The sequence below is a fragment of the Panthera pardus genome, unplaced genomic scaffold (assembly GCF_024362965.1).
Source record: "Panthera pardus isolate Hobbes unplaced genomic scaffold, ASM2436296v1 HiC_scaffold_11, whole genome shotgun sequence".
In the NCBI taxonomy this organism is placed as follows: Eukaryota; Metazoa; Chordata; class Mammalia; order Carnivora; family Felidae; genus Panthera; species Panthera pardus.
The window spans coordinates 100,902,891-100,930,854 of NW_026526666.1; the positions used below are offsets into that span (position 1 = coordinate 100,902,891).

Below are 27,964 nucleotides of genomic sequence, written 5' to 3' on the forward strand. Positions count from 1 at the left end.
TTGAAACCAGCTCGTCACCTGCCCAGGTGTGGCCTGGTCCCCCACCCCCTGCCTGCTGCTGGCAGCACACCCGCTTACTTTCTGGAAACTTACCAAGCTCCTGCCTTTCCTCTAAACCTGATCATCCTCCCCTATTCCCGTCTCAGCCTCTGGCTGTTCTCAGATGTCAACACTCCATAATCTAGGTTACCTTCCGTTCTCCTCTTCCTCCTTTTGGCTTTGTCCACACAGCGGCCTCCCAGCTGCTCCCCTGCCTCCAGTCTTTCCCTCAGCAGGTGCCCCTTCCTCTTTGGGGCCATTCTCTCCATCGGTGCCCTGTCCTCATCTGCACCGGTCCCTCTGTCATGACTCCTACCTTCCTGATCTGAGAGTATCTTGTTCGGTTTGCGTTTCCCCCTTGAAATACTGACCTGCGTGCACGTGCTGTGTCTCAGCTGCCTGAGAGCTCTCTGCAGGCGAGGGGTCCAGGTGATACAGAGAAGTTCCCTGCTCGTGAAGAAGGTATTCTCTAGGGGAGGCAGGACATGGGCGTGGGTGCTCATTTACAAACACGTAAATGAGGAAGGTCATTGTCAGGCGATTCGTGCTACAGAGGCCGAGAGAACCTGGATGATGGGACAGCGGCAGGGGTAGCTGGGAGACCTTTTCCACGATGTCTTGCATTTCTGCGCACCTTGGGAACGGGCGGGGGTGGGGGGCACTGGCGGCCTGTGCCCTGGATTCTCTTTTCAAAGATGTTTGTTTAGTCAACAGTCTCAGAAGATAGAGGCAGAGCCTCCCTCCGGAGCAAAGGGCAGGGCGGCTGACTGTCCAGCAAAGAAAGATGATGTCCCGTTCGGGGCAGAAGGAGGACACCAGGTGCCCGTGTGTCCGTTAGAACAGATCCGGGCTCCCTGAACTCAGGCTTCCTCACCTGTGACACAAGCCCACCGAGGGGGCAGCATCGGCCTGGATTGCTGGGTGCCACCGACGTGCGGTTTGGGGAGCAATGGAAACCCATGCAAATGTGAAGCCTGGGCTGCGGGCTGTGCTGGGGGCACTAACGTCCTGGTCTCTGGCCCAGAGAGGCCCACGTCTTCTGCCGGCATCCATGAGATGTGGCAGGCTAACCTGTTAGCCCAGGGAAAAATCTGGTAAGTGAGGAGACCCATTCATTCATTCATTCATTCACGTGTATTTATTGCACTCCTGCCACTCACCAGGCACTTTTTTAAGTACTTGCATAGAATAAACCCCTCAAATATTCCGGTCCTATGAAGCTTATACTTTATTGCAAGGGAAGACCAACAATAAACTACCTAAAGAATATAATATATAGAAAGATACTAAGTCTAATATTATATAGCATCATATGGTGTATAATGTGATAAGTAACATGGAAAGATAGATCAGGGAAGGGCTGGGCTGGGGTAGGGGAGAAGGTTTATCGTTTTAAATGGATATGAAACAGAAGTGGCCCAGATTTTTTAGTTTTATTGGTGAAGGGAGGGCAGTTAGCATATTCTCGGTGGAGGGGGAACCACTGACGGGTATAAGCAGGGGAATGATGACCTCCAATTTGCTGTTTTAAGGATCGCCTTGGCTGCAGGGCAGGGAGGGGGTGACGGTGGGGAGAGCAAGGGAGCAGAGGCTGTCAGCTGCCCAGGAGGGAGGCCGGATGTGGGCAGTGGGACGGAGATGGAGAGAAGTGTCATATTCCGAAGAAGGGAAGGGAGGGGAATATATTTTGGCAGTAGAAATGACAGAGGTTTGCGACAGATTGGTTGTGGAGTGTGAGAAAGACAGGAATCCAAGATGACACTTGGGTTTCGGACTTGAACCACTGGGTAAAATGGAGGTGCCACTGATGGGGGGGCGGGGAGGCTGGGGGTGGAACAAGTCTCCATGGAGACTGACCACGTTGTCCGTGATTTATAGATTTCATCTCAACACACACCTCTGTGCTCAGAAGTGAGAGCCACGTTTCGTGACAATCTGCCGGAATGTGGAAGCCTTCCGATCTCTGGCGTTTCTCTCTGCGTGGTCTCTGGTTCTTACATCCGTGAATGTGTGTATCTGTGTGTGTTGATGCAGGAGGCATATCAAAAGATTTGGCAATGTCATAGTAATAGAAACGTATAATAACATGTTAATAATATATATACAAATAATAATAGAAATACATAAGTACACAAATCACGACATAAAACTCATATACTATAGTATATATATTATATATAACACTTGATGGAAATATAGAAACATTTAAAATGTGCCTTTTAAATCTCAAATATATATATTTTTATAGAATGATCACAAAGTGGTAAGTTGTAACATACCTCATTCATCTATTCGGTCCGGTAATCTCTAAAGCATTGGTTGACATTTGGAAATTGCAGATGTAATTTTTGTTTGTTTCTTAGGTGTGGCTGTCACTAGCCATATGACACCACCAGCAGGTCTGAGCTGTCATTGGACATGGGGATGGCATTGTCAGGAAAAGTGGTGAGAAATCGGAAAAGGGGAAGAAGAGAACCCTGGGTGTCTCCAGTCCTTCTGGCTTATATGCACTTTTGGGTTTTTTTAATTTTTTTATTTTTTGTTTTTAAATTTACACCCAAGTTAGTTATCATGTAGTGCAATAATGATTTCAGGAGTAAATTCCAGTGATTCATCCCCTACATATAACACCCAGTGCTCCTCCCCACAAGTGTCTTCCTTAATGCCCTTTGCCCATTTAGCCCATCCTCCTGCCCACAACCCCTCCAGTTTGTTCTCTGTATTTAAGAGTCTCTTCTGTTTTGTCCCCCTCCCTGTTTTTATATTATTTTTGCTTTCCTTCCCTTATGTTCATCTGTTTTGAATCTTAAAGTCCTCATATGAGTGAAGTCATCTGATGTTTGTCTTTCTCTGACTAATGTCGCTTAGCATAATACCCTCTAGTTCCATCCACGTAGTTGCAAATGGCAAGGTGTCACTCTTTTTGATTGCCGAGTAGTACTCCATTGTATAGATATACCACATCTTCTTTATCCATTCATCTGTCGATGGACATAGTATGCACCTTTGGTTTTGAGCTACTTCACAGCTCTGTGTGTTACAGAAACTGGCAGTAGTATAATTGATCTTTGTCCACAGAAATGCAAATTAATATTATCCACTGGAGATATGATAGACTATCCCCCTGGGGATATGGACCTGTTTTGGATCAACTTGCATATTTATTTCAGCATTCTTGATTTTCTCTATAGTTTGTTCTCTGAATTCTCCTTTGCGTGGATTGTAACATCCTACTGGCTTCTTCATCAGTTAATGAGTTATATCTTTGACACACATTCATCTAATAGTTGTCCAAGTTAAGCTGATTTTACCATTTAAAAATTATTTTTAACAACATCAAATGTTTCCAAAGATCATCTATTAAGTGGGTAGTTATTAGGTTATCCAAGATCCCCATAACTAGAGATTTTCTCTTAACGTCAACGATATCGGTCAAGATGCTGAACCCTCTCTTAACTTCTATTGACCTAACAGCAATAACATTACAATCTTTTCTGACTGCTTTTATACTGCCTGATACTTTTTAAAAATTTAACATCTTTATTATCAAATAAGTCACAGACAATGTCTTGAAATGTCATTTTAATTAATTGGCTTAATTTGTTATGTTTTTCCTTCATCTGCAATCCAGAAGTTCTGTAAAGCTTGTTGGCCAAGTTTCAGGATTCAGTAAATTGGAATAACTCAAAAGTTTTCAAAATTTTTCATATGTTGTTCTTAAATACATTCACATACAATTTTGTAAACAGGCTAATATATTCAATCTTGAAATTGATACAGTCTTCCCAAATTGTTATAGATCATTTTCTTATTTCTGTCAAGTCTTTCTCTTCATTTTTGCAAATTTATCTACAAGTAAGTTCAACCACTTTATCATTCACTGCATTCATGTTGGCTTTAATAGCTGAAACCTTTCTTTCTTTTTAAGCAATCTTTACACCCAATGTGGGGCTCGAACTTACAATCCTGAGATCAAGAGTCGTATGTTCTACCAACCGAGCCAGCCAAGCACCAGGAACACTTCTTTCTTATAAAGCTAAGAAAAGCACTGAGTTCTTTTTATGACATCATTTATCAAGGTCACGTATCTGCATGATGTTTTGTTTTCCTACTGTTTATTTCCATTTCGCAGTTTATTACCATTCAAGGCTAGCTACGCTCTCCAGCTGGCTCTTGAAGGTCTAGTAGATCCAAATATTCTTCCAGTTTTCATTTTTTCGGTTCCTTCCTTTTCAGACACATTATTTGATTTTCTTTGATAGTCACTCAATAGATGGTAGAAAATATTTAAAGTTACTTGCTATGAACCTTTCATTACATTGACCCCAAATAATTGAACGACATCTATGACACAAGAGTTTCTTTGTGTGTTTAAAATTTTTTTTAACTTTTTTTCATGTTTATTTGTTTATTTTGAGAGTGAGAGACAGGGGGAAGGGCAGAGAGAGAGAGGGAGAGAGAGAATCCCAAGCAGGCTCCATGCTGTCAGCACAGACCCCAATGTGGGGCTCGACCTGAGCCAAAATCAAGGGTCTGATGCTTAACCAACTGAGCCACCCAGGCGTCCCACTTTGTGTGTTTAAAAATGGATTGTAGGGGTGCCTGCGTGGCTCAGTAGGTTGAGTGTCCAACTTCGGCTCAGGTCATGATCTCACGGTTCATGAGTTTGAGCCCTGCATTGGGGTCTCTGCTGTCAGCACGGAGCCTGCTTCAAATCCTCTGTTCCCCCTCCCTCTCTGCCCCTCCCCCACTCATGCGCTCTCTCTCTCTCTCTCTCTCTCTCTCTCTCTCTCTCTCTCTCAAAAATAAACATTTAAAAAAATAATAAGGGTGAAAAAATAAACAATAAAGAAATATATGGTAGGGGGGACATAGTTTTACAAAATCCCATTAAGGAGAATACGAGCAAATGTGTGGAAGCCCACAGCAGTACACTATTCTACGTAAGGATATTTTATAATTTATTTACCTTCTTACCTGTCAATGGGTGTCCAGGTTCTTTGCTGTCATAAACAATGATGCAATGAACATCTGTGTGTTCACACTCCCCTGAGCAGACGTTTCTCCAGATTTATGCTGTAAGTAGGATTTCAGGGTGAAAGAAATGGGCATTTTTAACTTTACTTGGTATTTTCATCTGCTCCCCAAAGTGGATGACCTGACTTACGACCCCACCACAGTGTCTCCGCGCCCCTGATTCTCCACGTCCTTGAAGACACTCGGCCCCATCAGACCTCTTCATCTTTGCACATCCTGTAGGTCTGGAGTGATGCTTGCTTCCTCACTGTCTTCTTCTGATTACCAGGCACTGTGCCAGGCCGCCAAAAAGGGACATGGTCCTGTCTTAGAGGTCCCTGCTGAGTGAAGGGGAGCAAGTCCAGAATAACTTTCAGGGACACCGACCCGTGTTGGGCTCTTCATATTTTCCCCTCTCTGGTTCTAAGAGTCTTCCCCAGGGCAGGTGTATGGGGCAGAAATTCCCCGGAAGCCATCCCCTCCTTGTGTTCTGAATTCACTGGGAAGATAGATCTTGGAGGTCCTTGGTTGGGAACAGTCCCTGAGACTGCTCCGGGGATGGAGAGACTCCTCCTGGGGGCGGCTTGGGCACCAGGGCTCCAGTCTGGGCTGGGATGCCAGTGTCTGGGAACGGCCAAGAGTGGAGTGGGTGAGGCAAGGCCGTCCGGAGTTACGGTGTCCCTCTGATGGGACTGCCTCTAATATTTCACTCTGGTTAGGGCACTGGACCAGGACGGGAAGCATCAGGAGGCCTGAGAATGAAAGTCATGAACTTTCCTGCTTCCCTGGGTACGATGGAGGCTTGGAGTCCAATTTGATTGAGGAGGAAGAGGGAGACGGATGCTCCACTGCACCTGTGTGTGTGGGTAAGCCACGCGGTAAACAGGCCATCTCGATGCATCATTAAACACGTGTTTCTACAGGGCAACGGCGTGCGTGGACACCGCATGGGCACTCAGCTCAGTCCCAAGGTCAGGGGACCTTGGAGGGGGGGAGTGTCCCTCAAGGGGGAGGAGGAATCAGACCAAAGCATCAAGTGTTAAGGAAATTGGGTTTCTCTTTGGAATAATAAATGGAGGAATATCAAAGAGAGGAATAAATCTGCATTTGTGAAAGATGATCCTGCCTGCAGTGTAGACAATGGATCAGGGGTCAGGAGACTGGAGTGAGCAGGGGAGACTTGGCAGGCAATGATGCAGGTGACACTAGGTGGTCACAATGGCTGTGACCAGAAACACAACCCCGGGGGGCCTGATGCTGCTCTGGTGGGAGGGGCTGGGAAGGCAGCGACAGGCCCCGAGGAGCCCAGGAAGAGCGGGTGTGGGTGGGTGGGTGTGAAGGCGAGGGTTCTGTCAGGGCCCGTTCCATTGGGCAGCCTGGGGACCTAACAGGAAGTGAGGACCTCGTCAGAAGCTCATGAGCAGGACCGGGGACCAGTCATTTAGTTTAAGGGTCACTTAGTTTAAGTAAAGATACAGGGGTGATGACATCACCCAGGGAGAGCGAGAAGGCGGAGAAGGAGAGAGGGTCTGGGACAGGAATGGCTATTGCGTAGTTTCAAGATACAGTTAAGTTCCATTGTGAACTGGCTGCCTCTACCTTTTTTTTTTTTTTTTTAATTTTTGTTAATGTTTCTTTTTGAGAGAGAGAGAGAGACAGAGAGAGAGACAGAGCATGAGCAGGGGAGGGGCAGAGAGAGAGGGAGGCACAGAATCCAAAGCAGGCTCCAGGCCCCAAGCTGTCAGCACAGAGCCCTACGCGGGGCTCGAACTCACAAACCGTGAGATGGTGACCTGAGCCGAAGCCGGACGCTCAACCAACTGACCCCCCCGGGCAACCTAACCAACTGACCCCCCCGGGCAACCCTGTCTCTGTCTTTTTGTTGCCATCCTCGACGTGAATTTATAATCGTTTCCCCCAACCTTACCTTACAGAGCATTTCATATAAAAATGAACCACTGCTTCTATTATCCTGAATACTAGAAAAACCGTGTCACAGGCTACAAGGGCCACATGTGCTGCTGTGAGTTGCCTTCCCGGCTGCACGTTGTGTTAGTCCTGAGACTCTTAGCTCATGGGTAGCTCATAAAGTTCCTAATTAAATGGGAGTGGGAAAATACGTTTATTATTTATTTATTAGCAAACAGCCTTTGATAATGAACCTGAGCACCTTGACGACATGTACCGACAGGATCTTTTCGAATCTGGGCTCATCGGGACGGCTACAGAGAAGGGGGTGGGCTCTTTTTTACAACCAGACCAGAACTACTCAAAAGGTGTTTTCCTCTTCGAAGCGGGAGATTTAGTCAAGCGATTACGCCCTTTGAGAGGACACGATTGAAATGCTTTTGGGGGCAAGACTCTCTCCTAAATACCTGCCTCAGGGGCTCAAGCCATCTCTTTGGAGGAGGATGAGGGGGCTTGACTTTTAGGATCAGCCAAGTCGTTGGGAGCCAAGTGTGATGAATGAGAGGAAAGACTGAGCCAAGTAATAGCAGATCAGCAAACTTGCGGTATCCCCTCCCCCGTTCGGGCCTCCCCCTCCCCTATTCTCACCTACTCACGAAGGGCATTGCCATCCACCAGCCTGAAAAACAACTTCATTAGAGCATTTGTTTATAATTTAAATTATAATTCACCCCTCCTTAGTCAGTTTTGTGTTTTCTCTAACACACATTCCAGAACATTCCGTTCCGGTAAAACACAGGCACCGAGAACGTGTTCAAAAAAATTCTAGGGGTGCCTGGGTGTCTCAGTCGGTTGAGCGTCCGACTTCAGCTCAGGTCATGATATGTTTGTTGAGTTCGACGCACACATGGGCGTCCCTCCCCCACTCTCTCTCTCTCTCTCACTCTCTCTCAAAATAAATAAAACATTTTAAAAAATATTAATTGAACTTCAAAAGGAGCTGCAAGCCAGAGGAAGTAGCAGTGGGCCGGCAATGGACGACCTACGGTAACAAGACGGTACCCTACTGTTTTCTTCAGTGATTTCAAAGCTATTCATGTAATTCGCATCCAGCCACCCAGAAAGATGGGCCAGGCAAGTCCCAATATCCCTATTTTACAGAAAAGGGCGCAAAAACCAAGCTTATAAGGGAAGGAAATGCCGTGGTTCAGACGGGACGGCTGATCATTAGAGCTGGAGGGAATCTGGTCAGATGTCGAGCCTGAGGTCACTTTACGAGTGAGAAAACGGGGGCTGGAGCAGTGAAGTGATTCATTTGCCACATCTTAGCTGCTTGCTAGGAGAGCCAACGTTAGATTCCAAGTTCTTCGGTTTCTAATCAAATTCCAAGAGGGTGATTCCAAACACGTCAGCGAACGGCAGGATCACCGCAGCGAATACATGTGCGTCCTCCCCGCAATGACGCAGGACGGCAACACTCATCTGGGGTCTCCGGCACCAGACTGCCTGGGTGGGAACCCTGGTTCCGCCCCTTTGGGACTCAGTAAACTTGAGGGACCTCATAAATCGATTCACACCCAAGCGTCCATGATTAATGTGATGTCTATCCCAGTCGAACCTACTTTTTGAAAGAGAATGCCTGGAAATCTTTAGCCCCCAGGCACCAATCTCCGCTGCTGGTGCCTCACCTAATACCTGACACAGAGTCAGCACTCCATAAATAATGGAACTCAGGCGTAGTTGAACTTGAGCGTGGAGGTTCTGGAGCAAGAGGGACCGTGCTGAAATTCCTCAGTTCATCCTACAGACGTGACGCATTCCCTATTCCCCGAGGTTTTTGTGGCCCCGAAAACTTACTTTGGGATGGGCAAGGATAAGCTAATGAATTAGGGAAATCTGGCAAAATTATAATAATAAGGTAATAAGCTCTATTATATCAGTTTTCAGGGAGTTAGAGTGAACCATTCCAACGAAGACACTGGCTAATAGGTTGCTGTGGCCAGAAGCCCATAAAATACATCAAGGATTTCCGCAAAGCTGAGAATATGTTCCCACCACTCTCAGAAGCGAGGGTACCAGATGCACTTTAATTATGGCATGTCAAGAAAATATCTTGAGGAAGAACCATTAAAAAATAATCAGGAGAAGGAGAGAGAGGCTGATATTGGGGTTAGAATAAGAAGGTAAGGATCTTTTTTTTTTTTTTTTTTTTTTTTTTTTGCCTAGAAAGACAATGGCTCTGAGGAAAAATAGAGAATAATTTCTTTTTTTAACTTTTATTTATTTTTGAGACAGAGAGAGACAGAGCATGAACGGGGGAGGGTCAGAGAGAGGGAGACACAGAATCTGAAACAGGCTCCAGGCTCTGAGCTGTCAGCACAGAGCCTGACGCGGGGCTCGAACTCACGGACCGCGAGATCATGACCTGAGCCGAAGTCGACGGCTCAACCGACTGAGCCACCCAGGCGCCCCAGAGAATAATTTCTTCACGGATTTTCTGTTTATTGGACAAATTTACCAAATGCCTACTTGGTCCAGGCACATTTAGGTGCTAGAATTCACCAACACACAAGACAGACCAATCCTTGTCCTTGTGTGTGTGTGGGGGGGGGGGGGAGGGGGGGGGTCACTGAATATTAATATAAATTTTTTTTTCCAAATTTTGGAAAATTAGGTAGAAAGATTATCTTATGAAGCCTGAAAGGGATATATTTAGACCAAGCATAAGAACCCCTGCACAATGCCCGGGACTAGAGCAGTGCCCTGTGGATAATTGGTCATTTTATCTAACAGAAGTGCTGTTGTTCTTAATATCCTTTATCTTTGCGACATTAAAACTCCAAGAAAACTCCAGAAAAAGTAGGCGAAGGACAGCAGGCAATTCAGAAAGAAGAGAAATGGCCAATCGAATCAAATGCAAATTCGACTATGTGCAAAATCAAATGCAAATGAGAATGTATGCAAATTTAAATGCAAATTAGAACACATGCAAAATTAAAGGCAAATTAAGACATAACAGTGCAAGTCGCTAGAAACTTCAAGAGTTAGTAGCTACGCAGGTAGGAAAGGCTAACGGATTCTAATAAATCCACACAAGGTGTATAATGGTTGATTAGTGAGAACTAGACATTGGGGGATATGAAAACCAACACTTGAACAAGAGTTTGTTGTCAGAGGCTCCTAGCATAGCTCATTGAGTTTAACCCGAGATTTCTGTTCTGCAGGCTCACGGACCCATTCCTGGGGACCACCATGGGGAGGCGGAAAAACGCCGAGTTGAATTTTTGGCACGCGGCCCAGCCGGGCTTTCTTATGTAACAATCGCCTGAGCTAGTTAGTATGAGAACTTTTGAAATAAAAGCTAAGAGTGGCCAAAACAAATATGTGGCCAGATTAAAGCCAGCTTGGCCAATGTTTCTCTAACATTCCTGCTTTATAAACATAGAAAACAGCAAGAAAAGAGAAGGTTGTGTTTTTGCCACAAATCATACTTGTGATCCTTGTTTGTCTGTCTCTGTTACAGCATCTTCACTATCAAAAGCTTGAGCATTCCAGAGAGTCCACTGGGAGCTTTCGAAACACCAACCAAAACAAAGCAAAAGTCAGGGATGGAGAAACTAAGGTTCCCTGGTCTCTTGTGGGTGTCACCGAAGTTTTCGCTTTCATAACCGATGTCGGGTCTTTCAAGCAAACGCCTAGAACTCTGCCCTCTCTGCAAACCAGGTATTTGTGGACCAGGTGATGTATTTGTTCAGCATATCCTGTGCCTTTATTCCCAGAAGAAAGGGAATGGGACAGAACACTCTGTCAAATAAACAATTGCCCAAGGTCTTGGGCAAGAGAAATTGGGACAGGAAGCAGACAGCGGACTCTTTGCCCTAGGTAACTGCCTGATAAGGTAAACACACCGTGTACAATGAGTTCCTGTCCTCCTGTGATAAATATTTATATGCTGAGCCCTGTGTTTGAAAGCACTAAACCATCCCTCAGTCTGAACATTGACCTTTCGATGCAGAACACCGGGCTAATTTTACAGGTGATGTAATTAATTTTTGTGGCTCCAAGCCGTACTGGGAACGAGAGAAATGGTTGTTTTGGTGATTGTTTAAGAGGGATTCGGCAGGCTGCGCACAGCGTTCGGGTAACAGTATCAGCACACGGTCAGCAGATTTCTTAGTGACACCTGGAATTCAAGGATCTTAGGAAGACGGTGGTGTAGGGAGCTTATCACAAACAAACTCAGGTTCTCCGGATGTTAGAGGAGGTGATGAACTCGACCCTGTGTTCAGGCACGGCCTTGCACTAATGTTCGGAGCACGCCAAGGGCTTTATTTTTAGCAAATGGCTTTAGCATGGCCCCAAGTTTCTGTGACCGGGATGTACTTCACTTTAACATTAATAAGATGTACAGGCAGACCACTATTTCACGGTGAGCTGAACTGACCCCGTCCCCCAGAACGTAAAAGGCCGATGACGATTGAGGAAAGATACTTGCCACGAAACAGCACCATCCCGTGGTCCAAGCTGGAAACCAGGGTCCGTCCGCACCCCTCTCTCTCGCCCCTGTGTTCGGCGCATCTAAAGACCTTGTTCCACCCCTGAAATATCTCAAATGCACACACTGCCCCCATCACACTTTGCCAATTCTCTGCCTCTCCCAACTCACCCTTTGCACAGGTGTCCCCGGGCACGAACTCACAGCAGTGCCCTCTGCGCTTCCGTTTCTCATTAACTGGCACATTCTCCGGTTCTGCATCTTGGGTCCCCCTCCCCTGACCCACCCTCTGCCAGGTCTTGTGGATCGGCCTTCTGGAACACCTTGGAGCCATCCACCCGCATCACTGGGGGTTCACTGCCTCTACCCTTTCTCACGTGGGCCCTCACGTCCCACTTGGACCGCAGAAATGACCTCCATGACCTCTGGGGCCCATTCAGCAGCTCCGGCCTCAACGTCCCCAGCAAAGCCAGAGGGACCTTTCCCAACCACAAGCCCGATGAGGCCACTTCTTGGCTGAAAACCAGTTCGGACTTCCCTCCGCCCTGAGGATGAAGACAAAGCTCCCATCCCACTTTCAGGGCCTGAGTCACTACCCTAGTGCCACCCCCAGGGTGGGCTGCTCAGCCATGCCAGCTCCCAACACCGGGCCCAGGGGACTTCCTCCCTTTTCGCTCGTTCATTCGCTTCCAAAATCTCATCCGCGTCTGAGATCAGCTTACTTACTCGCCTGAACATCACAGGTGCTCAGTGCATGTCTGTGGAATAAATGAATGGATGAAAGAACCAACCAAGGAAACCTCCGTCCCAGGGTGATAAACGGTGAACTCGTCCGAGAAAATGGCAGACCTTAAAGAAGACCATACGCTAGGAGTCCAGGCCCTGGATGGCCATCTTATCCATAGCTGTGGACAAAGAGTCTAGAAAGGAAAATGAACAGTTGCTGGCCGACTGTCTGACCGCCTCACCTTGATCTGGAACTCTCTAATCTCTGTGCCCACCCCCCAGTCCCCTGCACTGGTCTTCCTTCACATTCCAGCTCAAAACACATTCCTTCATGTTGCTGGACACGCCCGCCTGCCCGCTCCTTTGGGCCTCAGGGCCTTGCACCTGCTAATATCTCTCCAGCCCCTCCCCCTCCCACCGCAAGTGGTTATTTCCTACTCCTTCATCGAACTGCAACTCCAATGTCACTTCCTGAGAGGAACCTTCCGGAGCCCTAGGCCAGATCAGATCCCCTCACAGCATGCCAGTCCTTGCCCAAACACCAATCAACCCATTTTGCAAATACGGGTTTGGGTGCCTCTTTCACTACCATCTACCTTCTTGCCCCATGAAGGCGGGGATTGTGGGGTGTTCCTCACCTCTTCAGGCAGACCTCCATCCAACACAGCAGCTTGTCTAAAGCAGTGCCCAACTAATATTTGGTGATTTTTATGGAAGCACAGGGAGTGTTGATACTCTAATATGCTTTACGTATGTGACCCTCAGACTCCAGGAGAACGAGTGGGCAAAGGAAGTAGCAGGCAATCCAAACGATACAAACGGTCCAGCAACCTTAGTAGCAACGAGGGAAACGCACGTTAGAACATAACAAAAGATCGCTTCGACATGATAAGTTGCAAACTCTCCGAAAAGCAATCATAACATCTGCAAGATCGACGCCATCTCTATCAAAATCCTAACAATCTGTTTTTGCAGAAATAGAAAATCCCTCCCAAAAATTCACATGCAATTGCAAGGGACTCTGCACAGCCGGAACCATGCTGGACAAAAACAAAGTAGGAAATCTCACCCTGCCTGATTTCAAAACTTCCTACAAAGCTACAGTAATCAAAACGGGGTGGTCCTGCCACAGAGGCAAGACTTCTAGACCAATAGAATAATCTAAAACAGGAAAATGAAATAGATATCCCAGAAAGAAATCCTCACCTAACTGGTCAAATGATTTTCAACAAGGGTCCCGAGACCATTCCATGGAGGAAAGGACAGTCTTTTCCCAACGGTGTTGGGAAAACTGGACATCCACATGCACAAGAACAAAATTGGACTCTTCCCTAACACGATATGCCTGCTCAAGTGGGCGAGGGGCAGAGAGAGAGCAGGACATAGAGAATCCCAAGCAGGCTCCTCACTGTCAGTGCAAAGCCCGACGTGGGGTTCAGACCCAGGAACTATGAGATCATGATCCAAGCCCAAATCAAAGGTCAGATGCTTAACCAGCTGAGCCACTCAAGCATCCCTGCAATTGCATTTTTAATTGTATCTGGATGGTCTTCTAGAAGACGCGGGAACAACAACTTCAAAGGCCACAGGTGTCCCTTCAGCGGCGGGTCTTAGATGGATGCTGTGGGGGCCACTTGCCGTCCTAGGGGGCTCAGGGGTTTTAGCTGTTTGGGCATCTGATAAAGGACTGATCACCACTCCCGGGTACCCGGCCTTCCTCTTTGTTACCAGAACTGGGCTTTTACTTCTGAATGTTATGAACCAAGCTATTTGAAACTTTCAAGAAAGTGTCTGCACAGTCCAAATCATAAAAGAAGCCAGACACCTGCAGAGGAGGTGGGCAGGTATGAGGGTGATACCCCAGCGGTGATGTCTGCTTCCCCCACAGCCCAGGCGGGGCCCTGTGCTGGTGTCATGCTTTTAGGGGCCCCCACTTTGGTCTGACTGCACCCGCCCTCATAGAGCAAGGAGCCTGGTCTCCACTTCCAGGCTGTACTCTGGTTTCCTGGGACCCCGGGATCCTCTGCCCCAAGGGTCCCCAGCCAACTTGTAGGGTCTGCCCTTCTGTCAGCGGGCCAGGCTATGGTGTGTGTCCCTCTAGGCAAGAGGGCCAGGGGAGGGACAACGGGCCTCATCCAGGGCCATACTCTCGTGACCGCTGTGCCCAATCGCAGGCCACTGTACCACTGCAACCTGCATTAAAAAGAAAAGCAAAATAGGTGGGGGGCCTGGGTGGCTCAGTTGGTTAAGCATCCGACTCTTGATTTCGGCTCGGGTCATGATCTCATGGTTCATGAGTTTGAGTCCCACGTTGGGCTTTGTACTGACAGCTTGGAGCCTGCTTGGGATTCTGTCTCCCTCTCTCTCTACCTCTCCCCTGCTGGCGTTCTCTCGCTCTCTCTCAGAATGAATAAACAAACTTTAAAAATGTTTAAAAAACACAGCAGGGGCGCCTGGGTGGCTCAGTCGGTTTAGCATCCGACTTCAGCTCAGGTCATGATCTCGCAGCTTGTGAGTTCAAGCCCTGTGTCGGGCTCTGTGCTGACAGCTTGGAGCCTGGAGCCTGCCTCGGATTCTGTGTCTCCCTTTCTCTCTGTCCCTCCCCTGCTTGTGCTCTGTCTTTCTCTCTCAAAAATAAATAAACATTAAAAAAAAAATTTTAAATAGAGCAAGATAGAAAATACAGCAGGCATATATAACTATTTTGGTAAAATATTGGTTTCTGTTATATAGTCTGGGCTTAATGTCAAACGCATCTCCTCCTGTGCGTCTCGGCCCGGAGAGCCTGACAAAGCAGGTAGGACACACAGGTGGGCGTAGCCATGGCCCCTTCGGTGGAGAGAGACGCAGGGAGGCCCTGTGTCCACAGACCCCCGAGACCACCTGCACCAGGCGGCTCTAACCTGCGCCCGCGACGAGGCCAGAACCCTTGTCCCGCTCTCCATCCTCCACCACGATCACCCTCAGAACCGCTGTTGACTTGCCCAGACACCTGCAGGAGCCTCCTCCCTGGTTTCCCGGTCCATGTCTCCTCTGACCCTCTCCCCTCCCCCATCCATTCTGCTCATCTGTCGCTCCGTCCCGCACAAGCCCTCAGGGCCTCCTGTCCAACACCCCAGCTCTGTCCCAAATGAGCCTCACTCACTGGCCTCTGGCCCTGGCTTCTCCTTCCAGCAGGAGTACTTTCTGTCCGGTTCTCCTGGCTGCTCCCATGTCTTCCAGGTCTCAGCTCAGACGTCCTCTCCTCGGAGGCGCCTTCCCGAGCCCCTCTGTCCCTGTCACAGCCCTGAGAGGCTCTTTTGCACACTTGCCTGCTTGCCGCCCGGGCCCCTAACCTTCCCGCCAGAGGGCAGCTCCAGGACAGCATGCCTGGCGCACAGCAGGTGCTCAATAAACACATCCTGGGTGAATAAGGAAGTTATCAGAGTGACCTTCTAATGCAGGACGGTGCGGGTGACCCAAAGGGGCAGATCGGCGCACGGCTTGAGGCTGGCGTGGAAGTGACGTTAAGGTTCTACTCGCGCGGAAGGCCGGAGGGTGAACGTGCAAAGATTTCTCCCAGCGTCTTCGGTCTAGACTCTCGGATGTCTGCAAGTCTGCGCGTAATCATTAACTTTTATTGGGGACGTATCGAGCTGTACTGCAGATATAATGTAATTGTTTCCTCGCTGCTAGCCGGCTGTCACTGGTTGAGGCAGGAGGATCTATGTGGAGCCCTGCTAGATTTCCCACAGAGACCTGCCTCGGGCACTTTCCAGTTATTACACCCCGGGAAAAGGCCATAAAACTGATATTAGGCCCCAAATGACTTTTACAGCTGGAGACAACCAAAACTCCTGTGTTTTCATCCCAGGACCACAACTCAGTCGCGAAACGTCCCAGCATCCCACTTGCCAGCAGCATTTTCATTTTAGTTCATTTTCGGGTGGCCGTGACAGCCACGAGGGGCGGGATTTGATTTTCTCTACCTTCGGTTTGTAGAGGAGGACTTTCGTGCACTTTGACTAATGGGACCTTCACTCCCTGGCTCCCTTTATTACCCTGCCCGCGGGACCCCGGGATCCCTTTTCCTCTCTCCAACATCGGCAATCTGTGTGATGGGAGAGGCCGTCTGGGGAGACGCAGAAGTTGGTCGCCAGCCTCCAGTTTTACTAATGGGCTGTCCCCAACTTCTCTAAAGAGCCAACCGAGCTTGGGGATTGGGGTCAGCTGGGACCCCGGTTTGTGGTTCACGGCTGCTGTGGGGTGCATACTCTCAGGATGAATAGAGGGTCACCGAACATTTCTCTTTTTGGAAAACGGAGCCTTTTACTTTTCACGGCTTTGTGGAGACGCAGCTCGCGTCCCCTCCAGTTCACCCGCTTGAGGTGCACGACGCTGGGGCTTTTAGCGCGTTCACAGACCCGTGCACTTAACCCTGCAATTCCAGAACGCCTTCGTCACCCCAAAGAGAAACCGACACCGATTAGCCATCACCCCTCCGGCCCTCCCTTCCCCCCAGCTCCTGGCAACCACGGATCTACCTTCTGTCTCCGTGGATTGGCTTCTTCCACACGTCTCATCTAAGTGGAAACCTACCACATGTGGTCCTCTGTGTCTGGCTTTCACGCAGCACGGTGTCTTCAAGGTTTATCCCCATCGTAGCTTTTCTGCAGGTGTCTGCGTTTTTATTGCCAAACAATAGCCCTCGGTGTGGGTGTGTCACTTCATCCATTCATGGATGGAAAAGTTACTGACCTTTGGTGCTCGAAGGGACATGGCAGGTCCTCCAATGCAGCCCTCAATTTCACAAAGGAGAGAAAGGAGGCACAGAGAGGGGAAGTGACTTATCCAGGGAGGCACAGCCAGCCTGGGAGACCTGATACTGACTGGAGCTTTGGTCTTATAAATCATGAAATATTTCATGCTTACTGGAAAGTTAGAAAAAAAATACAGTGAACTCTCTCTCTCTGTTCACAGCCTTTACCCATTTCTCTTCGGGGTTTCCTTTTCTTTAATCACTTGTAGGAGTTCTTAGTAAATTCTAAAGGCAAATCATTTGTTGCTTACAAACCGTACCCAGCTTTTCCCAGTCTGTGGCTTGTATTGTCCTTTGGTTTCTGGTGTTGATGAGGTTTGGTGGACAGAAGTTTCCAATTTTAGTGAATTGTCTGTCTTGTTATTTATGGTTTGTGCCTTCCGAGTCTCGGTTAAGAAATCCTTTGTTAGGGGAGCCTGGGTGGCTTAGTTGGTTTATCATCTGACATTATATATATATATATATATATATATATATATATATATATATATAATGTTTATTTTATTTTTGAGAGAGAGAGAGAGAGAGAGAGCACGAGCAGAGGAGGAGCAGAGAGAGAGGGAGACACAGAATCCGAAGCAGGCTCCAGGCTCTGAGCTGTCAGCACAGAGCCCAACACAGGGCTGGAACCCATGAACTGTGAGATCGTGACCTGAGTCGAAGTCAGACACTTAACCAACTGAGCCACTCAGGTGCCCAAAGCATCTGACTCTTGATATTGGCCCAGGTCATGATGCAGTGTTCTGGGATCAAATCCCGTGTCGGGCTCTGCCCTAAGCTTGGTGCCTGCTTAAGATTCCCCACCTGCCCCCTTTCTCTCTCTCTCTCTCCTTCTCCCTCTGCTCCCTCCCCCATTCATGTGCTCTTTCTCTATCTCTAAATAAAATTTTTTTAAAAAATTAAAAAAAGAGAAATCCATTGTTAGTATTCTCCTAGCTTTTCCTCTAAATATTTTCAAATTTTGCTTTTCACATTTAATTCATCTGGAATGTACTTTCTTTCTAGGTTCTTGGCGGGGGCTCTGTAGCAAAGACAGATTAACAAAAACACCCTTTTTTTCTTAATGTTTATTTATTTTGAGAGAGAGAGAGAGAGAGCACGCACACAGTGAGGGAGGGGCAGAGAGAGGGAGACACAGAATCCAAAGCAGGCTCCAGGCTCTGAGCTGTCAGCACAGAGTCTGACGTGGGGCTCGAACTCACAAGCTGCGAGATCATGACCTGAGCCAAAGTCGGGTGCTTAACCCTCTGAGCCACCCAGGCCCACCCAAAAGCATACACTTTTATTTCAGATAAATTCTACATGACACAGGAGCCTTCACAAGGAAATGAAGACTCGAAGAGTAGTTAAAGCTGGGTGCTTTTTTTTTTTTTTTAAATCTGAGTGCTTTTATACCGGGTTCGATGAGGAGTAGAAAGTCATGGGAAAGCATGATAGGACATTGGGGTAGGAGCCAAGAATAGTAAATTGGAGGAAACTTAGTGAGGTCTATTCATTCAGATTTCTCTTGGCATCCCCCTCATCTTTGAAGATGAGGATATTCCTTTCCTCCAGGTATACAGAGAGCACCTGTCGCATGAGGGTCTATGATCTACTTCAGGGGAAGGTCAGAGAGTCCTTCCAGCAACTACTGCTGCTCAGATTCCTTCCACGTAGGTCAGTCAATATGCCAAAGTGCCATATTTGGGGGGAGCGTGTCTCCCACCCTGTCAAGACAGTACCTCCTTTACCACATAAATTATACCCATATACCTGTGGGTTTAATTTTGGGGCTCTGTTCCTTTAGTCTTTTTGTCTACTTCTGTGCCAATACCATATGTCTCAATTCCTATAAGCTCATAATAAGTCCTAATATTTAGAAGGGCAAGCACAAGCCCCACCACCTCTCACCTTGCCCTCTTTCTTCAAAATAACCTTTGTTTTAAGTTTGTTTTTTTGACTTGAGAAAGAGAGAGAGAGAGAGAGGAGAGGGAGAAGGAGTGTGTGTGCATGTGCATGTGAGCAGAGGAGGGGCAGAGAGAGAAGGAGGGAAAAAGAAAATTCCAAGCAGGCTCCTTACTGTCAGCTCAGAACCATGAGATCATGACCTGAGCCAAAACCAAGAGTCAGACACGCAACTGACTAAGCCACCCAGATGCCCCTAAAATAGTCTTAACTTTTTGTCTTGTTTGCTTTTCCATCTAAACTCCAAGATAAGCTTGCCCATTCCTCAAAACTCCTTTTAGGGCTTTGATTGGTATTGCATTGAATTTATATGTTAATATGAAGTGTACTAACGTCTTTATGAGACATTGAATATTCCTATCCATGAAGATGGTATATAGATCTCCTTTTTTAAATGTTTCAATACAGGGCGCCTGGGTGGCTCAGTCGGTTAAGCGTCCGACTTCAGCTCAGGTCATGATCTCGCAGTCCGTGAGTTTGAGCCCCACGTTGGGCTCTGGGCTGATGGCTCAGAGCCTGGAGCCTGTTTCCAATTCTGTGTCTCCCTCTCTCTCTCTGCCCCTCCCCCGTTCATGCTCTGTCTCTCTCTGTCTCAAAAATAAATAAACATTAAAAAAATTTTTTAAATGTTTCAATACATAGATTTTAAACAATTTTATAAATTGTATGATTTATGTTAGAAATTTTACCATTATAGTTTTACAATTTACAGAAATCATACACATCTTTTGTTACATTTATTCCTTGGTTATATAATTCTTCTTGCTATTGTAAATGGCGGTTTACAAACTATATGCTGTTGCCAGCATCTAGGAATACACATGAGATTAAATATTAATCTGAGATTCAGCAGCCATGATAAATTCTCGGAGTTCCCAAAAATGTATTGAGTTTTTATGCAGATGATCACATTATCTGTGACCTATGACAGTTTTGGTTTTTTCCGTTCGAACTTACACCTTTTATTAACTTTTTTGTTCTTCATGCACAGGTTAGGACCCGAATCCTTCATACGGCTGAATGGAAGTGGAGACAGTGGGCACTGCTCCTCATACCTGACATTAAAGGAATGTTTCTCATTTAATCTTTAAGGGTGATGTTTGCTGTAGGTTTTGCCAAATGTCCTCTATCCAGTTCTAGAAGATCCCTTCTGTTTCTAGTGACTCATGAATCCTTCCTCTGGTTTTAAAAATGGTTGTTATTAATTCATATTTGCATTATAGAAGTAACATATGCTCATAGAAACAGAAATCAAATAGGATGGAAGTAGAAACACTCCATCCCAGCCCCAGCCCTTCTCTTCAGACAAAACCGCTGTTACCATTTTGTTATTCCTTCTAAAAATTTTCAATGCACACGCAAGCATATGTTGGTATGCCCCTATTTTTCCACACAAAAAGATTACATTGCCGTCCTGTTCTATAATTTTATTTTTTTCAAATAAAGCAACTTGGGCATTACTCTACGTTGGGACACGTGGGTCTACGTCATTCTTTTTATTTTTATCTTTTTTTAATTTTTTAATGTTTTTATTTATTTTTGAGGCAGAGAGAGACAGAGCATGAGCAGGGGAGGGGCAGAAAGAGAGGGAGACACAGAATCCGAAGAAGGTTCCAGGCTCTGAGCTGACAGCACAAAGCCCGATGTGGGGCTTGAACCCACAAACTGCGAGACCATGACCTGATCTGAAGTCGGACGCTCAACCGACTGAGCCACCCAGGCGCCCCTACGACATTCTTTGTAATGGCGGCACCATACTCCACCGTATGGATGCCCACGGCGGTTTAACCAATTCCCTTCCAATGTACATTTAGGCTGTATCTGTATTTGCTTACTAGTCTGTTTGCTGGCTATTACACATAATGCCTTAAGGCACATGCTTGGGCATAATCTTTGTGCCCTTGTGTGGGTACATCTGCAGGATGAACAGGGAAAGTTCCTAGTTGTGAATCTCATTGTGTGACTCCCAACCCCCTTTCCCTGAATCACCCTGCTCCTCACTAAAGGAGACCCAGGAGGACTTTGCTTGCCTCAGTCAAGACCCTCCCAAAACACACGGGTCTTCTCTCCCTGACAAGACGTCAGGCCAGGGACACAGGGGGCAGGCAGCCCGCCTTCCTCTGCTGTTCCCATGGACCCATCGGTTCCTCTTGGCTTGTCTCAGCCACTGCAGACTTTGGAAGGTAGGTCCGCTCACCACGACGCTGCCAACGCCTGCTGCCGCTGCAGACTTTGGACCTGACTGTTTATTTAGACTCACAGTGTCTCCTGCTCCTTCCTCGCCCATGCCCTGCCTACCTGGGTGCCTGGTACCTGCCGGCTCCGCCCCCCTCTCAGGAGCACCTGTGGCTGCGTGCTGTCTGCTTGTTCTTCTTTTTTTTTTTTTTTTTAATTTTTTTTTTAACGTTTTTTTTTTTTGTTTTTTTTTTTTTTTGAGACAGAGAGAGGCAGAGCATGAACGGGGGAGGGGCAGAGAGAGAGGGAGACACAGAATCCGAAGAAGGTTCCAGGCTCTGAGCTGACAGCACAAAGCCCAACGCGGGGCTCGAACTCACGGGCCGTGAGATCATGACCTGAGCCGAAGTCGGGCGCCTAACCGACCGAGCCACCCAGGCGCCCCTGCTTGTTCTTCTTGACACGACTCCTGCATCTGTGGCATTTGTTTGGTCCTTCTTGAAGAAACGGACTTGCCACGCCAACCCCTTGCCTGTCTGGGTCCCATGCCTTCAAAGGGGGCCAGATACGCCATCCCAAAATATGCTACTGTGGCAGGAGGACTATTTGGGGCTGAAGGCAACTGAGAAAACGCGAACACAGGAAGGCCTCTCTGCTCTCCTGTTATCTGCCTGACACCAGGGCATGGCCTCCCCTTGTGAAGGTGTCCCAGGCTTCTCCTGTACCACGATGGGGAGAACAACCCTTATCATCAGAGATGGAGACTCTGCAGGGTGTACCAAGGTGACTCTTTATGTACCAAGGTGACTCTGCACAAGCAAATCTCTAAATCACCCTATCTGCCCTTAGTTCCCCCGTATATCTACCTTCCCGCAATTTGCTGCCCCCTAGAAGCCCCCTTTTCTTTGTCTAAGCCCTTTTTTTACAATATAAAGCCTTTTGTTAAAATGGTACATAAACTGCCAAGCCTAGCCACTTTTTGGGGGGGTTTGCTTCTTTTCTGGGCAAGTCCCCTGCGTGTAAAATCAAAAATAACATTTAGGGGCACCTAGGTGGCTCAGCTGGTTAAGCGTCTGACTCTTGGTTTCTGCTCAGGTCATGATCTCACGGTTTGTGAGTTCAAGCCCTGCACTGGGCTCTGTGCTGGCAGTGCAGAGCCTGCTTGGGATTCTTTCTCTCTCCCTCTCTCCCTGCCTCTCCCCTGTGCATGTACACACTAGCTCTCTCTCTCAAAATAAATAAATAAACCTTAAAAAAAAATCTGTATGCTTTTTCTCTTACTATTCCGTCTTTTGTCAGCTTAATTTGCACATCCCAGCCACACACCTACGAGTGTTGAGGAAGTTTGTCCTCCCCTGCGTGATCCATACTCCATTCTCAGCCACAACCCTATGCTGACCAAGGGCCCACAAGGAGTGCTCAGTCCACTGAGTGCCCTCTGTCACATACTGACTACCCTCCAGCCAGGTGATCTTTCCAAATGAACACCGTATCGCCTCACTTTCTCTTTTAGGACCTTTTTTTTCAGCATCTCAACGCAATTAGAGAAAACCCAACCACCACTTAATGACCTGCCTCTCACTCCCCCTTGCAACCCCTGCAACCGCAGGGACTACAAGGTGCCCCCTTCCTCAGTTCTTGGCCCTTCCTCACTTCCGGGCTTTGGGTGCGCTGCTCTCTCTGCTGGACGCCTCCTTCACCATCTCTTTGCAAGGGTCAGCTTCCTCCCCGCTACAAGCAGGGATCATTCTTGATCACAGCAGCTCCTGTCTTCCATGGTCAACTCACCATGTTTCCCCCACCGGAAGGAAGCTGATTTTCCTTGGAAGAATTACCCGTCCCCCATTCTATGGTGTCAGCCAACATGCCCCACCTTCCCAAAGGATGTGGCAAAAACCCGGCCAATCCGGACCCTCCCTCTGGAATTTGATCCCTGACGGTTGGGCATTTGAATTTTCAACAACAGCAAAACAGTTGGAACAGATTTATCTCAAAAGAGAACGCCCCTTAGCTGTCGTCCTTCTGACAGTCTTTCCCCCGCTGCTCTCTCCCCTTGTTCTGCCCATCTCCCTCCTTTCTTTACACGCCCTCCTACTCCTTCTATTTGGAGAGTTTTCCCTTCCCTCCCCCAGCCTCCCCTCCTCATCAGTCTCTGTTCTTTGCACTCAAAGAACCCGCCTGAGACTCTCCACCACCCTTCTCCTCCGGGCCCCCTCCTCCTCCCATTTATCCAGCGCCCAATATAAATATTTGATGAACGACTAACAAAGGCTAATAATGAATGTGTGGCACTTTCCAAGGGGGCGGGGGAGACACCCTGCAAGCAACAGGAGTGAGGTCTCTCGAGAAAGGCACAAACAGCATAATTAGTAAGTGCATCATATACTTACTTTTCGCTTTGTTTGTGCGGCCTCCTTGGGCATAGACATGTGGCTTCCGGGAGAGGCTGGGAGGGACGAGCGAAACTCCGTGCCGTGAATTCCTCGGCACTGAAACACCCCGTCTGGCCACCTTCACCACGGAGGGGGACACCAGTGGTAAAAATATGGGACGGTGTTGTCTTTTGATGAGAGGGAAGGTACTCCAGGGAGTGGAAGAGCGACACATCTATTCAACTTTCTGATGACTTTCTAAACGCTGAGACTTGACCTCATGCGTTGTTAAACTGATGCTTTGCTGCACTCCAGTGACCAACAGGAAGTGACCAAAGGCCCGCACTTGCCCGGCAGGAGGGACACAGGTGCATCCACAGGAAATGAAGATGTCTGTCCCCAGACCCCGTGAGGGCCACCAAGTCCCAGTGCCTGGTGTGCTGCAGGAGCTCAATAAATATGTGCCCCATGGCTGGATCTAGTTTCTGATGTTTAAAACAATTTTTTTAATTTAAAAAGAAATTTATTTATTTTGAGAGAAAGAGAGAGAGAGAGAGAGAGAGCAGGGGAAGGGCAGAGAGAAGGAGAGAGAGAATCGCAACACGGGGTTCTATCTCACGAACGGTGAGATCACGGCCTGAGCCAAAATCAAGAGTCAGAGGCTTCAACACCTGAGCCACGCAGGCGCCCCTAGTTACTGACGTTTTGTTAAAAGACTTACGTTGCTAAAGCAAATTCTTCGTTTTCCCTTGTTTCAGACATAAACCGGACGGATGGAATCTGGATCTGGAAGATCATCTCCGGCAAGCACCCCTCTGATGATGAAATCCCTTCTAGATCCTGTTGGCTATTTCTGTACCGCTCTGGATTTGGGAAGTTTTTCCTTACGTTAAGCCAAAGACCCTATTACAAGTGTAGACAAAACGAGTCTACACTCTCCCACGTGGTCACTCCCCAAATACGCGGAGACATTCTATCCTTTTCTCTGGGACCCCGACCTTCACCCCCCCTCCCCCCAGCTTGTAGCCTAAAAAAACCTCACCCCCACTGACTGTTTTAACTACCACTCTGGCCCCTTCACCCAAGACCCCTCCATCTATTCTCCAAAACTGGGGTCCCCAGGGCTGGGTCCTGGCCGTACTTCGTGGACCGCTCTAAGGGCTCTCCAGTCTCACTCATGCCCGTGACTTGAAGCACCTTCAGTCAGCTAATGTTTTCCAGATTTATACCTGTGGCCCTGACGCCCGGTCCCCCATGCCAGACCCACATCCCCAGTCAGCTGTTTGGGCCCTCCCTCGGATGTCCCACCTCCTCCCCCTGCACCTGCTCCCACCTGGACCCTCTCTCAGTGGGCAGCACCCCCTTGGCCAGCCGCTCAGACACAAACCTGGGAGTCCTGCTGCTTTCTTCCTGCTCCCGCCTTGCCTCAATTCCAGTGAATCACAAGGCTTATTGACAGTATCTCCAAGGCTTGTGAGATCCCTCCCACCCTCCACCCCCACAGCACGGTTATGGGAGCCTCCCCTCACTCCTTTTGAAAAACTCATTGATGAGTTCCCATGGGACCCAGAATAATATCAAAATATGAGCCACGATCCCTGACTCTCCATCTTTATTCTCTACTCTGTGATCTCGACTGTCTGCCACTCTGGGCTTATTTGGGCTCCCTGGGAAAAGCAACCTCTTTCTACCACAGGGCCTTGGCATATGCTGTCTGGGTCCCCTCCTCTCGGCATGGTTGTCTCCTGCTTCCCCGAGCCCCCTGGTGCTTTCTCACAGCACCTAGAATAATTTGTTATCTAATGAGAAATTTACCTGTATATGTATATGTATATATGAGTATTTACGTATATGTATTTTTGTGGTACGCCTGTCCCCACGACTAGAGTCTCAAGTCCATGCAGGCAGGGGTCTGGTCGGTTATCTTTCTCCCATGTCGTTCCTGACACCAAGAAAGCTCTTGGCACATAGTAGGTGGTTGGTGAATATCTGCTCGGTGACCACGCTGATGATTCAAGGGCACATTTCCCGCCAATCTCTCCCTTGGTGGCCCATGGGGCCAGGCAGCTCTAACTATTCAAAACCCACACCTCATTGTCTCTCTCCCCAATCTGTTTCTCCCTGTGTAACCCGGGTCTCAGCGAGCAGCCCCACGACCCTGGGGGCCACCATCACCCCCATATCCAAAGAGTCCGGCCAAGTCTCGTCCATTCTGTCTCCTTAATAACTCGCATTTCTGCGCCGAACTTTCTGCCCTTATGACTCTGAAGGTTTTGTTCAACCCTCAGGCCTCACACCCAGTTGCCTTTGTAGCCTCTGATCCCGGCGCGTCCCCCTTCCAGCAGTGCCAGCAAAGCACCCTTCCTAACTTCCCCGTGACAGCGTCGCTCCTTTCTTTGCCGCTGGTGGGAGCGCCATCTGACTGCCCCATTCACCCTTTCCCCCCCCCACCAGTGTGTTGGGGAGAAGGGACCAAGCCCCCCTCCAAGCCGGCGACGCCCTGCTCCTTGGTGCCTCGGCTTTCTCACTTCGGGGAGAATTGGCAGGTCCGCTTGGCTGGGAAACCAGCAAGGCCACACTGTGTTCGCTCTTCGTTCGGGGATAAAAATGACGCTTTGGTCTCCAACTGCCCTCTCCTGTCCCAAGCGCCCCTTCCTAGCGTCTACCCATCCCCCCCCCCCCCCCCCCCCCCCGCAACGGTGAACGTTAAACGTAAGATAAAAGGTGGGAAGCACTTCGGAAAGCGTCTGGCACAGAAGTGCTTCAGAAACGCTACGAAACATAAACCTGATGGGGAAGGGGATTGTCGTCAGCCCCCGCCACCCCCAAGCTGGGGGAGGCGCTCATCCAAAGCAAAGCTGTGCCCCCCTTCCCCCCCCCCCACCCCACGCCTGGGAGGGAGAGAGCGGGGCTCCATGAGCAAGCCCCAGACCAGATCCCTCGAACCAGAGGGGCGCTGCTGAGAACCCGGTGCCCAGGCTCTGCGTGGGCTGTTTTCCTTTCCTGCACCCTGCAACCCACTTAATCTGCACTGAGGGCCAAAGCTCGCTTGCTGGGGCTGTGACTCAAAGCCCTGTCATCTTCCGAATAACTTCTCCTTCCTCCCCTTCCCCCTCCTCCCCCCTCCTCTTTTCTTCTCCTTCCCCCTCCTCCTCCCCCCTCCTTTCTGCTCCTTCCTTCCCCTCCCCCTCCTCCTCCTTTCTTCTCATTCTCTTTCCTCCTCCTCCTCCTTTCTTCTCCTTCCTCCTCCTCCTTCCCCCTGTCCCCCTTCCCCTCCACCTCCTCCCTTTCCTCCTCCCTTCCTCTTCTTCCTCCTCCTCTCCCCCTCCCCTCATCTTCTCCCCCTACCTTCCCCTGCTAGTTCCTGTTTCTCCCCCCTCCTCCCAACCAAATCCCAGACCTGCCAGGTCTGCCTCTGAATGTTTCCTCAACTGTCCCCTCCACCCACTGCTCCTGCCCGTAGGTCTCTGGATGATTTATTACCAGCCCCTAGTCCCAGGGCTCCCAGCCGCCCCTCCCCACTCGCAGCCAGAGGCCTCCTTGCTCTCGTCATCCCCAACTTGGAAACCCCTGACAGCTTCCACTGCTCACAGGATGAAGTCCATACATCCCTCCCCAGCTCCGGGGCAGCCTCTTCTCTGCCTCCCTTGAGCCCCCCAAGCACGAGGAGGGTGGGGGTGGGGGGACACACGAGCCGCCTTTCTGGCTGTGCCCTCGCCAGACTTCTACTGTCCTATCACCCTTTCAAAGGACCAGTCCACATTCTTAGAAACAGCAAAACGGACCCGGGGTAATTTAGGCAGAAGGACAATTTTGGAAGGGTATTGAACTGAGCAGCGGCCAGTAAGAAGGCTCAGAACCAGACCTGCGAACAGCCAGGAAGAGGCCCACACACCACGTGCCATTTTCCTGGTCCCGGGGTCATGCTATGGTCGCGTGAGACCTGACCACAGCGGGGAAGGGGACCCGGGACCTCTCTACAGTCCCTGTGACTAGCTGTGGCTCTATACGTATTTCAAAGCAAAAAGTTTTAAGGAAAGAAAGACAAGCCGGGCAGGGACAGGGCAGGGCAGGGCAAGGACGCTGTTGCTGCTGCCTGGGCAAATCTGGCAAAATCTCTCAACAGTCCCTGCTTCCACGCGAGCCATTCAAGAGCATCCCATCGGCCACATCCAGGTGTCAGATCCTTGGCCACCGGGGAGGGGAGAGTCCCGTCCCCTCACGCTTCTGTCTAGGCAAGTGAGGTCTGTTCCCCACCTCCCCACCCAGGCTCCCAACTGGGCAGCCGAAATCGATGCCACGGAGAAGGGCAAAGTCCTCGTCAGGGAAAGTCTGCAGCCCCCAAGCCCCAAGCCTGGATCATTTGCATATCTTTATCACAGCAGCCCTATGACACCTGTGTAGTCATTCATTCAACAAACATTAACGAGCGCCTCTCTGGGGCCAGATGGGGGGGGGGGGTACCGCAGCCAGCAAGGTGCAGGCACGAAT

General features: G+C 48.9%; 2 long non-coding RNA genes across 2 annotated transcripts; one reads left to right on the top strand and one right to left on the bottom strand.

Moving 5' to 3' along the window:
• Positions 1-1,249: 1,249 nt before the first annotated feature.
• LOC109274049 (uncharacterized) lies at positions 1,250-15,783 on the bottom strand. The gene is made up of 5 exons (XR_008420888.1): positions 15,330-15,783; positions 12,823-13,015; positions 12,185-12,378; positions 5,009-5,396; positions 1,250-2,055 (listed from the first exon to the last, which is right to left on the bottom strand). It is a non-coding gene; the product is annotated as an uncharacterized LOC109274049 (long non-coding RNA).
• A 5,770-nt stretch (positions 15,784-21,553) lies between these two features.
• Positions 21,554-24,385, top strand: LOC109274362 (uncharacterized). Its single transcript, XR_002083561.2, has 2 exons — positions 21,554-21,884; positions 24,232-24,385. It is a non-coding gene; the product is annotated as an uncharacterized LOC109274362 (long non-coding RNA).
• Positions 24,386-27,964: the final 3,579 nt, after the last annotated feature.